This window comes from Pseudophryne corroboree, chromosome 10, assembly GCF_028390025.1.
Source record: "Pseudophryne corroboree isolate aPseCor3 chromosome 10, aPseCor3.hap2, whole genome shotgun sequence".
Lineage (NCBI taxonomy): Eukaryota > Metazoa > Chordata > Amphibia > Anura > Myobatrachidae > Pseudophryne > Pseudophryne corroboree.
Window position 1 is genome coordinate 377799192 of NC_086453.1, and position 13794 is coordinate 377812985.

A 13794-nucleotide genomic window follows, 5' to 3' on the forward strand; every position below is an offset into this window, starting at 1 on the left:
TGTGGTAAGGTGAGATGTGGTGTGGTAAGGTGGGATGCGGTGTGGTAAGGTGGGATGTGGTGTGGTAAGGTGGGATGTGGTGTGGTAAGGTGAGATGCGGTGTGGTAAGGTGGGATGCGGTGTGGTAAGGCGGGATGCGGTGTGGTAAGGTGGGATGTGGTGTGGTAAGGTGGGATGTGGTGTGGTAAGGTGGGATGTGGTGTGGTGAGGTGGGATGCGGTGGATCTGGTGTGGTAAGGTGGGATTTGGTGTGGTAAGGTGGGATGTGGTGTGGTAAGGCGGGATGTGGTGTGGTGAGGTGGGATGCGGTGTGGTAAGGTGGGATGCGGTGTGGTAAGGTGGGATGCGGTGTGGTAAGGTGGGATGAGGTGGATGTGGTGTGGTAAGGCGGGATGCGGTGTGGTAAGGTGGGATGCGGTGTGGTAAGGTGGGATGTGGTGTGGTAAGGTGAGATGTGGTGTGGTAAGGTGGGATGCGGTGTGGTAAGGTGGGATGCGGTGTGGTAAGGTGGGATGCGGTGTGGTAAGGTGGGATGTGGTGTGGTAAGGTGAGATGCGGTGTGGTAAGGTGGGATGCGGTGTGGTAAGGCGGGATGCGGTGTGATAAGGTGGGATGCGGTGGATGTGGTGTGGTAAGGTGAGATGTGGTGTGGTAAGGTGGGATGCGGTGTGGTAAGGTGGGATGTGGTGTGGTAAGGTGGGATGTGGTGTGGTAAGGTGAGATGCAGTGTGGTAAGGTGGGATGTGGTGTGGTAAGGCGGGATGCGGTGTGGTAAGGTGGGATGCGGTGGATGTGGTGTGGTAAGGTGAGATGTGGTGTGGTAAGGTGGGATGCGGTGTGGTAAGGTGGGATGTGGTGTGGTAAGGTGGGATGTGGTGTGGTGAGGTGGGATGCAGTGGATGCGGTGTGGTAAGGTAGGATTTGGTGTGGTAAAGTGGGATGCGGTGTGGTAAGGCGGGATGCGGTGTGGTAAGGTGGGATGCGGTGGATGCGGTGTGGTAAGGTGAGATGTGGTGTGGTAAGTTGAGATGCGGTGTGGTAAGATGAGATACGGTGTGTAAGGTGGGATGCGGTGTGGTAAGGCGGGATGCGGTGTGGTAAGGTGGGATGCGGCGGATGTGGTGTGGTAAGGTGAGATGTGGTGTGGTAAGGTGGGATGCGGTGTGGTAAGGTGGGATGTGGTGTGGTAAGGTGGGATGTGGTGTGGTAAGGTGAGATGCGGTGTGGTAAGGTGGGATGCGGTGTGGTAAGGCGGGATGCGGTGTGGTAAGGTGGGATGCGGTGGATGTGGTGTGGTAAGGTGAGATGTGGTGTGGTAAGGTGGGATGCGGTGTGGTAAGGTGAGATGTGGTGTGGTAAGGTGGGATGCGGTGTGGTAAGGTGGGATGCGGTGTGGTAAGGTGGGATGTGGTGTGGTAAGGTGGGATGTGGTGTGGTAAGGTGAGATGTGGTGTGGTAAGGTGGGATGCGGTGTGGTAAGGTGGGATGCGGTGTGGTAAGGTGGGATGTGGTGTGGTAAGGTGGGATGTGGTGTGGTAAGGTGAGATGCGGTGTGGTAAGGTGGGATGCGGTGTGGTAAGGCGGGATGCGGTGTGGTAAGGTGGGATGCGGTGTGGTAAGGTGAGATGTGGTGTGGTAAGGTGGGATGCGGTGTGGTAAGGTGGGATGTGGTGTGGTAAGGTGAGATGCGGTGTGGTAAGGTGGGATGCGGTGTGGTAAGACGGGATGCGGTGTGGTAAGGTGGGATGTGGTGTGGTGAGGTGGGATGCGGTGGATGCGGTGTGGTAAGGTGGGATTTGGTGTGGTAAGGTGGGATGTGGTGTGGTAAGGCGGGATGTGGTGTGGTAAGGCGGGATGCGGTGTGGTAAGGTGGGATGCGGTGTGGTAAGGTGGGATGCGGTGGATGTGGTTTGGTAAGGTGAGATGTGGTGTGGTAAGGTGGGATGCGGTGTGGTAAGGTGGGATGTGGTGTGTTAAGGTGGGATGTGGTGTGGTAAGGTGGGATGCGGTGGATGCGGTGTGGTAAGGTGGGATTTGGTGTCGTAAGGTGGGATGTGGTGTGGTAAGGCGGGATGTGGTGTGGTAAGGTGGGATGCGGTGTGGTAAGGTGGGATGCGGTGGGATGTGGTGTGGTAAGGTGAGATGTGGTGTGGTAAGGCGGGATGCGGTGTGGTAAGGTGGGATGTGGTGTGGTAAGGTGGGATGTGGTGTGGTAAGGTGGGATGTGGTGTGGTAAGGTGAGATGTGGTGTGGTAAGGTGGCATGTGGTGTGGTAAGGTGAGATGTGGTGTGGTAAGGTGGGATGCGGTGTGGTAAGGCGGGATGCGGTGTGGTAAGGTGGGATGCGGTGGATGCGGTGTGGTAAGGTGGGATTTCACCTTGCCACACCGCCACCTAGCACAGGACGTCAAACCTGGAATGAGTACTGCAGCAGTAGACCACACCGAGCTTCCGGGCAGCAGAGAACAGGACACAGGGGCTGAGGTGGACACAGGGGCTGAGGTGGACACTGGTATTCTGGTGTATGCCTTGCTGTGACGGTTTTGGTGTACTGATCAGGGTTCTGGGGGGGAGGGGGACGGTTGAGCACTGTAGGCTCCTTATTACCATTTGTGCATCGCTTAAATACCACTGCCTATACTGTATGTGTATCGCTGCTGACCTGTGGCTACTTTTTTTTGGCCATCTCCTAATTACTACTTCCAGCAGGGATCGATGATAACGGTTGATCCTTTTATTTTTTTGATCAATATAAAATGTTAATTTGCGATCAATACAGCTACAGCCGATATATAACTCTATCGTCTGGAAATTGGACCTTGACTATAGATGTTCCTGGTGTATCGACATTCAATGTCCATCCCTACACTAAGCACACGTCACCTCACGCTGGTTCCCTGAGCATGACAGTGAGCTCGGTGTCCCTCAATGGCTGCCACAGTCACCAGGTCTCAGTACAACATTGCACCTCTGGTATATGGGGGAATAGGAGATCTTCTGTCAACAATGTTAAATCAATGTGTGTTAAGTCATGAATGGAAAATGTGGGGAGCCGGTAGACAGGAGGATGTAATCTAGAGAGAGGCTGCGCACTGGCCATCGGATGACGTGACTCATTATATATTAGCATCATAAGGGGGTTCTGTATTTGTCACAAACTGCCGCTCACCGCTTCCATGCCTGGGAAGTTACCGGAATGATTCAGCAGGACTCCTGCACCCATGTGTCACCCAAGTACACGTCCGGCTGAATCACCCGCAATCCACTTTCCTCACAAATCTACATGCTGGCACACGCTATGCTCTCTGCAGGGCCAATTAAGCCTTGAGGGTGCCCGGGGTACTTAAGACAGGGGGGCCTCGATGGAAGGTGGGGGGGGGGGGTGTATATTAAATTGTGCATCCTCCCAACATGTCCCATTCCAGGAGGACACAATGGGGGTCATTCCGAGTTCGCTCGTTGACGATTTTCGCAACGGAGCGATTAATGCGAAAATGCGCATGGTACGCAGTGCGCATGCGCTAAGTAATTTAGCACAAAACTTAGTAGATTTACTCACGTCCGAACGAAGAATTTTCATCGTTGAAGTGATCGGAGTGTGATTGACAGGAAGTGGGTGTTTCTGGGCGGAAACTGACCGTTTTCTGGGAGTGTGCGGAAAAACGCAGGTGTGCCAGGGTAAAACGCGGGAGTGTCTGGAGAAACGGGGGAGTGGCTGTCCGAACGCAGGGCATGTTTGTGACGTCAAACCAGGAACGAAACGGCCTGAGGTGATCGCAGTGTAGAATTAAGTCTCCAGCTACTCAGAAACTGCTAAGAATTTTCTATTCGCAATTCTGCTAATCTTTCGTTCGCAATTCTGCTAAGCAAAGATACACTCCCAGAGGGCGGCGGCCTAGCGTGTGCGATGCTGCTAAATGCAGCTAGCGAGCGAACAACTCGGAATGAGGGCCAATGCTCTCTACCTGGACTTCCCTCTTAATATGTGATTGGCGTCACCTGTGTTGAACTATTTAATTGATAAGAAAGGTTCTTCAACACAGGTGATTGCAATCATAAATAAAGAAGGAAGTCCAGGTAGAGAGGATTTTGTCCCTCCTGGAATGGGTCATGGTGGGATGTATGGTTAGTGTATATTAAATGAATCCAATGGTGTATATTAGTTTTAAACTAATAGTTTGATAATGCCTGGGTACTGTTTATAGCTCCACCAAACTGAAAGACAACTATTATATAAACTTTTCTTGTAGTGGATGAATGAATGATGGTATTTTAACCGTGTCAGTGGAGGTCATTCCGAGTTGTTCGCTCGCAAGGCGATTTTAGCAGAGTTGCTCACGCTAAGCCGCCGCCTACTGGGAGTGAATCTTAGCATCTTAAAATTGCGAACGAAGTAATCGCAATATTGCGATTACACACCTCGTAGCAGTTTCTGAGTAGCTTCAGACTTACTCGGCATCTGCGATCAGTTCAGTGCTTGTCGTTCCTGGTTTGACGTCACAAACACACCCAGCGTTCGCCCAGACACTCCTCCGTTTCTCCGGCCACTCCTGCGTTTTTTCCGGAAACTGTAGCGTTTTTTCCCACACGCCCATAAAACGGCCTGTTTCCGCCCAGTAACACCCATTTCCTGTCAATCACATTACGATCGCCAGACCGATGAAAAAGCCGTGAGTAAAATTACTAAGTGCATAGCAAATTTACTTGGCGCAGTCGCAGTGCGGACATTGCGCATGCGCATTAAGCGGAAAATCGCTGCGATGCGAAGATTTTTACCGAGCGAACAACTCGGAATGAGGGCCAGTATTTTTACTGTCTGTCAATGGCTGTAGGAATTATGACCATCGGTATTGTGTCCGTCGGTAAATCAACTGCTACCCCCTCAGCCGGTTGCCCGGAAAAAGGTGCTAATCATTTTTTGTAATCAATTTTAAAAAGCTACTGTACAGTACTGTATACCTCCTCCTGTCACACAGGGAATCGCTACATTGAGTTGTTACTCTGGTCGATCACAATGAATCCAAAGTGAATAAAATTCTGAAATCCTTGAACATTTTTAGAAAAAAAAAATTTGAGAAAGCCCATGATACAATTCAAATATACTTTTGTAACTCTTCATTGAGTAAATAAATATATGTATCTAACCCGCATGAATATCATTTACACTCTCTCAGACCTTTCATCTAGATCAGAGGTTCTCAAACTCGGTCCTCGGGGGCCCACACAGTGCATGTTTTGCAGGTCTCCTCACAGAATCGCAAGTGAAATAATTAGCTCCACCTGTGGACCTTTTAAAATGTGTCAGTGAGTAATTAATACACCTGTGCACCTGCTGGGTTACCTGCAAAACATGCACTGTGTGGGCTCCCGAGGACCGAGTTTGAGAACCTCTGATCTAGATATACATCCAGGCTACACTAAGCCTTCTGCCTGAATGTGAGTCTTAATAGATCTCATTCATCTTAGTTACATTGATTTAACAGTATCGATGATTGTGTTGTCATGAAACAATTGCCTCGTTCTCTCCCAGCCTTTTATGTACTGCCGGTTCCTTTCCTCTTCTACCATATACAGATGGAGCCATGTTTATCTTGGCCTTTATTAATTGAGCCAGGGCAGTCAGACTTAATCCCCTGCTGTAATGACTTAATCCCCCGCTGTATTGTTCTCTCTGTATTGTATTGCAGCTGGGAACAGTAGATGAAAGGCTTATGCTAATAACCATGGTGTGCCTAGGTGCAGCAGAGAAGCCAAGATAACTGTGGACCCATCTGTACACGTGGAAGGAATGAGACGGATACCGATGGCTCCCAGAGACGTCTCATGACCGCTGCTCAGCCCACACAATGCCCAGCTGCATAGCTTCTCAGACTGGCACACTCACATCTGCATGTGTATGGTATACGGTATATACAGCTATTACACTGTGTGCCAGCAGTTCTCCTTCATGCAGATTGCTGGATGCCTTGTAATTACTGCTTGCTGACTGCAGTGGGGTCAGATCTCCCTAACATGCGTCTCTGAACCACGGAATCACCTGCTCTTGTTGTGTTTTCCCAGCCATGGCGCTGCCAGGGTAAAGCTGGAATTATGCTGCCAGCCTCACTGGATGGGAATACAGAGAGGGAGGCACAGATGTTTCAGCTGCCAGCGTAATGACTGACCGGACAGACTTCTGTGGCGCCAGTCATCTCTTCAAGCTTATGTGTCAGCAAAGCCAGGGACGTCTCATCTGACCCAAGCTTGTTAATTAGAGCCTGCGCTGGGCCTGCTGCCTTGGCTGTGATTCCTGGGTCACACAGACTGCAGCAGTCTGCCTGGGGATCAGCCTTTCTAATGAGCTGTTTAGACTAAGCACCAATTAACGTATTAGCAGCATGCTCTCATCAGCAGCCAGACGCTCTCCGGCATTTGTCATCATATCGGCCATTCCATCTGGAAGCAGCCGGGAGATTGCACTGTGTCCTGGGCCGCATTGGTTCCAGTCTGAGGAACACCTCTGTCTGTGTACTGCAATGTGCGGGCTGCATCTGCAGGTACAGGGCAGGTGCGGAGCTCCTGCGTCGCTGCTACAGCTTATGCGTCCACCGGATGGGCCCAAGCCATTTACTGACTAGTCGCTGCGACTTCTGCATGTTGGGGCTTATTCAGGCTGGATCGCAAAACGCGATCCAACTGCAAATATTCCGAAAAGGATGCGCAGCACCCGTCCTGCGGGGGTGCCGCAAAAAATGCGAACGCCTCTACCTGTCAATCGGGCAGAAGCGTTTGCGGGACAGCAACGCTTCATTTCCTAGGCGGAGACGGAGCGTTGCAGGGGCAGAGCCAGCAAAACAGGGAAGGCGACATCAAAACGATGGTGCGGCATGGCCGTGATCGCAGCGTCACATGCAGCCGCCACGATCGGTAAGATGGTGACAGGCCTCCTGCGGGCGCAGCTAAGCATCCAATGAGATACTGGCTTCCATTTTACACTGACTTGGGGAGAACTCTGAGAACTGGAGTCCAGTATAAGGGGAACGGCCCACAGCAGACACTCACATATTTCATTTCACTGTCCGAACTGCAGCAGGTCAATTGCAGAAGTGATCTGGCTGGTTGCTATGGGAAACAACACATATTTCCTACAAAAACAAAATGGATTCCATAACTATATTGTATAATACTTGTGCGTTAGTAAATCATACACAGGACGCTGTAATTATAAGAGCAGGACTCAGACAGTCAGTATGCTGTACGTTCCTAATGCATTATTACATCAGTACAGGACCTCCGTGCTCCAGGACTCACTTACCTAGTAACTGTACTGACATAGAGGTGAGTGCTAGAATAGAACGGATGTACTGTCGGACTCCTGCTGTACCTCTATCCAGCACATTATAAAGTATAGGGATTGTGCTGGTGAGACAATGCTGGATGGAAGGGAATGAGATGTAAATGCTTATTATGCAAATGTTCATTTTTGGGGGGGATATTGGGCCCATTGTTCCCCTGCCCCAAATGTTCTGTGTCTGACGCCCTCATACAGCCTGACGCTTTAATTTCAGAGCAGCTACAGAAACACCCAGCACTTACCCGAATATATAATGTTCAGCACTAGCACAAGAGCTCACCTCACTGACATCAGCCTCAGAGGCTCCTATATGAGCAGAAGGCTGAGAATCACAAAGCAGAAATTAGGATTTCATTATCAGCTCACAGCTCAGGAATTGCTCTGCACTCTGCATTGCAGCCGGTTACAGGTCAACTTACAGCGGGCCTGCACTCTGCATTGCAGCTGGTCACAGGGCAGTTTACAGCCGGCCTGCACTCTGCATTGCAGCTGGTCACAGGGCAGTTTACAGCCGGCCTGCACTCTGCATTGCAGCCGGTCACAGGTCAACTTACAGCGGTCCTGCACTCTGCATTGCAGCTGGTCACAGGGCAGCTTACAGTGGCCTGCACTCTGCATTGCAGACGGTTACAGGGCAACTTACAGCGGACCTGCACTCTGCATTTCAGCCGGTTACAGGGCAGCTCACAGTGGCCTACACTCTGCATTTCAGCCGGTTACAGGGCAGCTCACAGTGGCCTACACTCTGCATTGCAGCCGGTTACAGGGCAGCTTACAGCGGGCCTGCACTCTACATTGCAGCCAGTTACAGGGCATCTTACAGCGGACCTGCACTCTGCATTACAGCCGGTTACAGGGCAGCTTACAGTGGGCCTGCACTCTACATTGCAGCCAGTTACAGGGCATCTTACAGCGGACCTGCACTCTGCATTACAGCCGGTTACAGGGCAGCTTACGGTGGACCTGCACTCTGCATTGTAGCCGGTTACAGGGCAACTTACAGTGGACCTGCACTCTGCATTGTTGCCGGTTACAGGACAGCTTACAGCGGGCCTGCACTCTACATTGCAGCCAGTTACAGGGCATCTTACAGCGGACCTGCACTCTGCATTACAGCCGGTTACAGGGCAGCTTACAGTGGACCTGCACTCTGCATTGTAGCCGGTTACAGGGCAACTTACAGTGGACCTGCACTCTGCATTGCAGCCGGTTACAGGGCAACTTACAGTGGACCTGCATTCTGCATTACAGCCGGTTACAGGGCAGCTTACAGTGGACCTGCACTCTAAATTGCAGCCAGTCAGAGGGCACTTTACAGCGGGCCTGCACTCTGCATTGCAGCCGGTTACAGGGCAGCTAACAGTGGGCCTGCACTCTGCATTGCAGCCGGTCACAGGGCAGTTTACAGTGGACCTGCAGTTTGCATTGCAGCCGGTTACAGGTCAATTTACAGCGGGCCTGCACTCTGCATTGCAACCGGTTACAGGGCAATTTACAGTGGATTACACTTTGCATTGCATTTGGTTACAGGGCAGCTTACAGCAGGCCTGCACTCTACATTGCAGCCGGTTACAGGGCAGCTTACAGTGGGCCTGCACTGTGCATTGTAGCCGGTTACAGGACAGCTTACAGCGGGCCTGCACTCTACATTGCAGCCAGTTACAGGGCATCTTACAGCGGACCTGCACTCTGCATTACAGCCGGTTACAGGGCAACTTACAGTGGGCCAGCACTCTGCATTGTAGCCGGTTACAGGGCAACTTACAGTGGACCTGCACTCTGCATTGCAGCCGGTTACAGGGCAACTTACAGTGGGCCTGCACTGTGCATTGTAGCCGGTTACAGGGCAGCTTACAGCGGACCTGCATTCTGCATTACAGCCGGTTACAGGGCAGCTTACAGTGGACCTGCACTCTAAATTGCAGCCAGTCAGAGGGCAGTTTACAGCGGGCCTGCACTCTGCATTGCAGCCGGTTACAGGGCAGCTAACAGTGGGCCTGCACTCTGCATTGCAGCCGGTCACAGGGCAGTTTACAGTGGACCTGCAGTTTGCATTGCAGCCGGTTACAGGTCAACTTACAGCGGGCCTGCACTCTGCATTGCAGGTCAACTTACTGTACAGCGGGCCTGCACTCTGCATTGCAGCCGGTTACAGGTCAACTTACAGCGGGCCTGCACTCTGCATTGCAGCCGGTTACAGGGCAACTTACAGTGGATTACACTTTGCATTGCATTTGGTTACAGGGCAGCTTACAGTGGACCTGCACTCTGCATTTCAGCCAGTCAAAGGACAGCTTACAGTCCAGCATTTATACCTATATACCTCCCAACTGTCCCGATTTTTGCAGAATAGTCCCGTTTTTTGGGACTGTTCCACCCACGGCCTGCAGTGGGAGGGGGGGTGGGCAGTTGGGAGGCTCCCGTCAATCACTGCTCTGCCTAGCAGAGCAGCATTGAATAGACACTGTGCGCATGCGTACAGCGTCTATTTAACAAATACAGAGGGAGAGGGGGCATGACAGCAGCTCACAGAGCGCTGGACATGCCCCCTTAGTGATGAAAAACAGGGGTGGGGGGGGCATTGCTTGCGATAGCGGCACTCCCGCAAACCCCCACATTTTACATAGCCATAACCCCTTTTTGGACGCGTATGCGCAGGAGTCCCGTTTTCATTCATTGAAATAACCCTCGCTGTGCTCCAGCAGCATCCACAGTGCACAGTCTCTCTCACTGCTCCTGCAGTCCAGCAATTACACCTGTGCTATAACCCTCGCTGTGCTCCAGCAGCATCCACAGTGCACAGTCTCTCTCACTGCTCCTGCAGTCCAGCAATTACACCTGTGCTATAACCCTCGCTGTGCTCCAGCACCATCCACAGTGCACAGTCTCTCTCACTGCTCCTGCAGTCCAGCAATTACACCTGTGATATACCCCTCGCTGTGCTCCAGCAGCATCCACAGTGCACAGTCTCCCTCACTGCTCCTGCAGTCCAGCAATTACATCTGTGCTATACCCCTCGCTGTGCTCCAGCAGCATCCACAGTGCACAGTCTCTCTCACTGCTCCTGCAGTCCAGCAATTACACCTGTGCTATACCCCTCGCTGTGCTCCAGCAGCATCCACAGTGCACAGTCTCTCTCACTGCTCCTGCAGTCCAGCAATTACACCTGTGCTATAACCCTCGCTGTGCTCCAGCAGCATCCACAGTGCACAGTCTCCCTCACTGCTCCTGCAGTCCAGCAATTACACCTGTGCTATACCCCTCGCTGTGCTCCAGCAGCATCCATAGTGCACAGTCTCTCTCACTGCTCCTGCAGTCCAGCAATTACACCTGTGCTATACCCCTCGCTGTGCTCCAGCAGTATCCACAGTGCACAGTCTCTCTCACTGCTCCTGCAGTCCAGCAATTACACCTGTGCTATAACCCTCGCTGTGCTCCAGCAGCATCCACAGTGCACAGTCTCCCTCACTGCTCCTGCAGTCCAGCAATTACACCTGTGCTATACCCCTCGCTGTGCTCCAGCAGCATCCATAGTGCACAGTCTCTCTCACTGCTCCTGCAGTCCAGCAATTACACCTGTGCTATACCCCTCGCTGTGCTCCAGCAGTATCCACAGTGCACAGTCTCTCTCACTGCTCCTGCAGTCCAGCAATTACACCTGTGCTATAACCCTCGCTGTGCTCCAGCAGTATCCACAGTGCACAGTCTCTCTCACTGCTCCTGCAGTCCAGCAATTACACCTGTGCTATAACCCTCGCTGTGCTCCAGCAGCACCCACAGTGCACAGTCTCTCTCACTGCTCCTGCAGTCCAGCAATTACACTTGTGCTATAACCCTCGCTGTGCTCCAACAGCATCCACAGTGCACAGTCTCTCTCACTGCTCCTGCAGTCCAGCAATTACTCCTGTGCTATAACCCTCGCTGTGCTCCAGCAGCATCCACAGTGCACAGTCTCTCTCACTGCTCCTGCAGTCCAGCAATTACACCTGTGCTATACCCCTCGCTGTGCTCCAGCAGCATCCACAGTGCACAGTCTCTCTCACTGCTCCTGCAGTCCAGCAATTACACCTATGCTATAACCCTCGCTGTGCTCCAGCAGCATCCACAGTGCACAGTCTCTCTCACTGCTCCTGCAGTCCAGCAATTACACTTGTGCTATAACCCTCGCTGTGCTCCAGCAGCATCCACAGTGCACAGTCTCTCACTGCTCCTGCAGTCCAGCAATTACACCTGTGCTATAACCCTCGCTGTGCTCCAGCAGCATCCACAGTGCACAGTCTCTCTCACTGCTCCTGCAGTCCAGCAATTACACCTGTGCTATAACCCTCGCTGTGCTCCAGCACCATCCACAGTGCACAGTCTCTCTCACTGCTCCTGCAGTCCAGCAATTACACCTGTGCTATAACCCTCGCTGTGCTCCAGCACCATCCACAGTGCACAGTCTCTCTCACTGCTCCTGCAGTCCAGCAATTACACCTGTGTTATAACCCTCGCTGTGCTCCAGCAGCATCCACAGTGCACAGTCTCTCTCACTGCTCCTGCAGTCCAGCAATTACACCTGTGCTATAACCCTCGCTGTGCTCCAGCAGCATCCACAGTGCACAGTCTCTCTCACTGCTCCTGCTGTCCAGCAATTACACCTGTGCTATAACCCTCGCTGTGCTCCAGCAGCACCCACAGTGCACAGTCTGTCTCACTGCTCCTGCAGTCCAGCAATTACACCTGTGCTATACCCCTCGCTGTGCTCCAGCAGCATCCACAGTGCACAGTCTCTCTCACTGCTCCTGCAGTCCAGCAATTATACCTGTGCTATAACCCTCGCTGTGCTCCAGCAGCACCCACAGTGCACAGTCTGTCTCACTGCTCCTGCAGTCCAGCAATTACACCTGTGCTATACCCCTCGCTGTGCTCCAGCAGCATCCACAGTGCACAGTCTCTCTCACTGCTCCTGCAGTCCAGCAATTACACCTGTGCTATATCCCTCCCTTCCTCCAGCAGCACCCACAGTGCACAGTCTCTCTCACTGCTCCTGCAGTCCAGCAATTACAACTGTGCTATAACCCTCGCTGTGCTCCAGCAGCATCCACAGTGCACAGTCTCTCTCACTGCTCCTGCAGTCCAGCAATTACACCTGTGCTATAACCCTCGCTGTGCTCCAGCAGCATTCACAGTGCACAGTCTCTCTCACTGCTCCTGCAGTCCAGCAATTACACCTGTGCTATACCCCTCGCTGTGCTCCAGCAGCATCCACAGTGCACAGCCTCTCTCACTGCTCCTGCAGTCCAGCAATTACACCTGTGCTATACCCCTCGCTGTGCTCCAGCAGCATCCACAGTGCACAGTCTGTCTCACTGCTCCTGCAGTCCAGCAATTACACCTGTGCTATACCCCTCGCTGTGCTCCAGCAGCATCCACAGTGCACAGTCTGTCTCACTGCTCCTGCAGTCCAGCAATTACACCTGTGCTATAACCCTCGCTGTGCTCCAGCAGCATCCACAGTGCACAGTCTCTCTCACTGCTCCTGCAGTCCAGCAATTACACCTGTGCTATAACCCTCGCTGTGCTCCAGCAGCATCCACAGTGCACAGTCTCTCTCACTGCTCCTGCAGTCCAGCAATTACACCTGTGCTATAACCCTCGCTGTGCTCCAGCACCATCCACAGTGCACAGTCTCTCTCACTGCTCCTGCAGTCCAGCAATTACACCTGTGATATACCCCTCGCTGTGCTCCAGCAGCATCCACAGTGCACAGTCTCCCTCACTGCTCCTGCAGTCCAGCAATTACATCTGTGCTATACCCCTCGCTGTGCTCCAGCAGCATCCACAGTGCACAGTCTCTCTCACTGCTCCTGCAGTCCAGCAATTACACCTGTGCTATACCCCTCGCTGTGCTCCAGCAGCATCCACAGTGCACAGTCTCTCTCACTGCTCCTGCAGTCCAGCAATTACACCTGTGCTATAACCCTCGCTGTGCTCCAGCAGCATCCACAGTGCACAGTCTCCCTCACTGCTCCTGCAGTCCAGCAATTACACCTGTGCTATACCCCTCGCTGTGCTCCAGCAGCATCCATAGTGCACAGTCTCTCTCACTGCTCCTGCAGTCCAGCAATTACACCTGTGCTATACCCCTCGCTGTGCTCCAGCAGCATCCACAGTGCACAGTCTCTCTCACTGCTCCTGCAGTCCAGCAATTACACCTGTGCTATAACCCTCGCTGTGCTCCAGCAGCATCCACAGTGCACAGTCTCTCTCACTGCTCCTGCAGTCCAGCAATTACACCTGTGCTATAACCCTCGCTGTGCCCCAGCAGCATCCACAGTGCACAGTCTCTCTCTCTGCTCCTGCAGTCCAGCAATTACACCTGTGCTATAACCCTCGCTGTGCCCCAGCAGCATCCACAGTGCACAGTCTCTCTCTCTGCTCCTGCAGTCCATCAATTACACCTGTGCTATAACCCTCGC